This window comes from Morone saxatilis, unplaced genomic scaffold (assembly GCF_004916995.1).
Source record: "Morone saxatilis isolate NCDOM2014 unplaced genomic scaffold, NCSU_SB_2.0 Contig2, whole genome shotgun sequence".
Lineage (NCBI taxonomy): Eukaryota > Metazoa > Chordata > Actinopteri > Moronidae > Morone > Morone saxatilis.
Genome location: NW_023339762.1, coordinates 2061425 through 2065906, shown reverse-complemented (window position 1 = coordinate 2065906; position 4482 = coordinate 2061425). Strand labels below are relative to the sequence as shown.

General features: G+C 38.6%; 1 protein-coding gene across 1 annotated transcript in view; it reads left to right on the top strand.

Moving 5' to 3' along the window:
* The window catches only part of wwp2 (WW domain containing E3 ubiquitin protein ligase 2), a 27588-nt gene that overhangs the window by 11304 nt on the left and 11802 nt on the right, over nt 1–4482 (top strand). The gene's annotated exons all lie outside the window — the stretch shown is intronic.

Below are 4482 nucleotides of genomic sequence, written 5' to 3'. Positions count from 1 at the left end.
CTTTGTTATAGTAAAATGAGGGTTTGGTGTATTGTTTATGTGTTGACAGAATTGTCAGAATAGTATTGTAATCACTTGGAGTTGAGTCTATCATTTATAATGTTATACTGATTTGATACATAGATGAGATTAATATACCCCAAATATGGCCCAAACAATGTTCACCTCACACATGATGTGCTTTAATGAATTTATTATTTCTAACTGATTAGTATGATACTGGTTGCAGATGAGACTCACATAATCTGATTCCAATATAGCATTTTAACTACAAAATGTTTTATATTATTATTTTGAGATTAAATATCTTTTAGTCTGAATGCTGTTTAATGACATGCAAGACAAAACACTGGATTCTGTATATAAGCTGTTCTTCAGGTATGTGCTGTGAAACTCATATCCAGTTCTTTTGTTATTGTACACTATGCACCACTTAAACCTAATGACTAGGTGGCCTCACAGAGAGATTTATACTTGTTAAACTGCAGCTGCTCAAAAGGCTACACTGAAGCCGACGTGAGCCTCGTTAAAAATATAACTACTAGGGCTGCAACTAATGATTATTTTACATTATTTATTAATCTGCTGATTATTTTTACAATTTTTTAATTGACTGTTTAATCATTTCAAGGAATCAAGGAAATGTATTCATATTTATACAACACAAGACTGTATGACGAAGGTTTGTAGTTTCTTCATGCTACACAGCAGAGTTCTGTTGGCTCGGAACACGGTCCGCCTGTTGAGTGTTGATCCAGGATATTGATGGAGCGGGTCTCTGTAAAGATGTGGGCACAACAGTCTCAGATTTTCCCTGTTTTCCCTGTTTGGCTAGGTTGAGTCCCATTTCGTCCAAAATCGGACATTAGCCAGGAGCAGCCTTACGTCCAAGCTAGGCCAGCATGGCAGCACCCGCTGTGGTGGAGCTGGTCCCACCCGGTCGATCTGGCTGGGTGGATTGCTGTCAAGGTCCGCTGCTCTTGAATTCAAACCCCTCTCGTTCTCCGTTTCTGTCTAATGTAATACGTGTTTCAGCAATAAAGCCAAAAAACTGGTTTGAAGGAACTACCCTTCCAGTCGCAGCATCTGAATGCGCCGCTGTTGTCATAGTCAAAATCTTCTGAATCTATTTGATTGGAACAATTTGGCTCAGCTCCTTAAAATCAACCCAATCAGACATCATTCAATTATGTTCAGCAACAAAGCTGAAAAAATAAAAATAAAAATACAGAACAAAAATATTGCATGTTTTGTAAGAGCTGCATCTACAATTTCCCAGAGTCCAAAGTGACGTTTTCAGATTGCTTACAACCTTGCATGTAAAAAGCTGTAACCAGCTGCTTGAAAAATGACAGAAACGGTTATGGATTTTCAAAATAGTTGGCAACAAATTTTCTTTCAATCAACTAACCGATTAATAAACTAATTACTACAGCTCTAATAAATACACATCAGGGGTTTCAGCTATTATGGGATCCCTGGAAGATCAGAGCATGGTGAAGGCTCTGTTTTCCTTTTTCAGTAACAAAAAGTGATCTTGAGTACACATGTCTATGCACTGATTCAATATCATGTAATTTATTAGCCCCAAAAAATGTTTTCAAGGATGGCGAAGTCATGACCTACCCTACTGTGACTCTGATTGGTGTACCCTGATGTTCTTATCGTAACCCTAACCAATCTCACTCCTCATGCCTAAACCTACCCAACCCGAACCAAAGGGCAACAAGCACTAGTCAATCTGAGTCAGAATAGGCGTCATGTGCGCTGTGCTGCCACTGATGAAGAGTTTGTTTCCGGTGGTGTAATGTTATATGAAAACAATGGCCAATATACTGTGATTGATTTTTTTAAAACTCTAATATTGGTATCAGAAATCAGAAGAATATGACTCAGTCCTCTCAAATCTTCTCTGTCATTGACTTCCTTCAGCAGAAGATGAATGACTTTTGCTGTGTTATTGTCTGGACAGAATCACTATACCTCCTTGTGTTGTGGCATCAGCTGTGAAGCCCTTTCACGTCTGTAAGTGATCCAGAAAGCACCAGCTAGGCTCTTGTCAATCTCAACACATTTTCCTTTACTGGCCTCATGTCACCCTGGCAACAGTGCTCTCTGCATGTTCTCCCTCTGCAGTGTGTCTGATCTCTGCTGTGCCTCATGGCTCTTCTCATTAGGAATGATTGCACTTTTGCTATTTCAACCCCTAGACAGTGCAACACAGTTTTTAAAATGTGAAGTTAGCAAAACAGGTTTTTTTAACAACATCCCACTTTCCACCATGGGACTATCTGATTATTTTGAATATTGTAATATGATTTTTCTGTACTGTTCTATTTTTTTGCTGGTATGTTATTTTTTTATGTAAAGCCCCAACAAGAAAACATTTAGTTGATTGTGGTGACCCCTGTGGACAAAAGTGGTAATGTTTCTACCACCTTGTTTCATCGATTTTGAAGGGGAATCTGCAGCTACACCGCTGGATGCCACAAAATCCTACACACTGGACCTTTAAGAATATCTATATAGAAATAGCTTTTCAATGATGGTCTTGTTTGCTTATGTAGGTCATATAGAGGTGTTAGTATTAAAATACTAGGTATTAAGTTTCTTAACCACTGGAATAGTGGAAGACAACAGTCCTCAAGTATTCATTTCAACCAAATGGTTGTTGGTCTGTTGCTTCAGTTCCTCTGCTGCATTGTGTCTAAGTTGACAGCAGCTTACATAAAGGTTAGGGTTAGCCTGTATGTGTATTTATGTATTTCAGCAAAGCCTAGGTTTCAGTGGAGAATCTGGACGATTGTTTAAATAGTATGTCAGAAGTTTTTCTGTCCTGTCCAAGAATAACATGTCAAGAATATTGTTAGACTTAAAGTAACTGAATACCAGGGCCAAATGTACAGCTGCAATGTTGACACCATATCAGTTCTCAACAACTTGTATTCACTGAACTGTAATACTGACATTACAGAAAACATAATCTTCATTTGCATATGTTACTATTCCCAAACCAATATAAAATAGTTTCATATCTCTTAAAGGAAGCATTTCAAACCCTCCACAGACTTACTGACTCTCAGTCAACAGTATTTCCCACTTCCAGGCACTGCGCTAACATTTTACTTTCCTCTATGGTTTGGAAGCAAATACTAGGTGTCTTTTTAACTAACACACAGTTATTAAACTTCTTTTAAAACCATAGCCAGCTCTATGCATCCATCTCCTCTCAGTGTAACTAACACACACACACACACACAGGGCTTTTCATAGAGTGCCACAAAGAGCTCACAGTGTATTCTGCTGAATGAACACAGGGCCAGCAGTAAAGGCCAAGGCCCGCCACAGCACGGGCTGTATAAATGTGTGTCTTTGTGACTGTTTAGATGTGAAGAGAGGTTAAGAGGAGGTGTGTTATGGGTGCTTGTGCTAGTGTGCATGCTGTTGTGCCACATGTCTTCACAAGAACAGCATTTCTGTAAAAGGGGGGACGTGTTGCTTATGAAGAAGGCTAGTTTAGGGTTTAGATTTAGATTGAGGTGAGAATAAGATACACAGAGGTTTGGATGGACAGCATTCTAGCACAACTATCACTTGATGGATAATTTGACTATCAGGGACTTAGATCTTTGCCTTTTTGGGGAAATATTGGATAGTTTGACCTGTTTGGGATTTCAGCTTGCATTAATGCCATTGATCAGGGGTCTGTTTAAAATGAATCTACACCAGGTTAGTTTAGCCTAGCTTAGCAAAGACTAGTGTACGAACAACACATTATGGAGTTACAGGGGTGTTGTGCTAGACTATTTCTTAACCAGAAGCAGTGACTACTCCTACTAGTTCATCAAATAAGAAATAATGTATTAATCAGTAGTCAGCTGGTTACCTTTAGACAAAGCCAGGCTAGCTATTTCCCTCTGTTTCCAGGCTGTCATTACGGTGTCATAGAAAACCTGGAACCGTAAAGATGAGTTTTCCAGTCATGGAAATTGAATAAAATGACCAAATATTCTGGAAATAATCTATGTTGTCCTGGAAAATTTTAATTGTATTTTAGCCCCTCACTCAGAACACCTATGTAAACTTCACCAGACACAAAACAGACGTTTTTTCCAGAACCGTGTTCAGAATTCTCAGAGACTGTGGATGTGCATATGTACATGCATACAGCCTATTAATTATCCAACTTACATTACTTCCAGCATGCACAGCGATGTTAATTGTAGGTCCAACAAACACTTTCACTTTCTAGAAGATGGATTTTCTGTACCTCCACCTAAATTGAACTGTTACTTTTGGGCTGTGGCCATAACCTGTAATGGGTTTTTTAATACATTAAAAAAGGAGGAATAAAACTGGGGTTTAATGTGTCAATACCAGCCCTACCAGTAAATTGTTACGTATCATATTGTCAAGAAGCATTCCTGGAAAATGTCCTGGAAAGGTGCTTGAGAATGATTTCTTAAAAAGAGTGGGAATCCT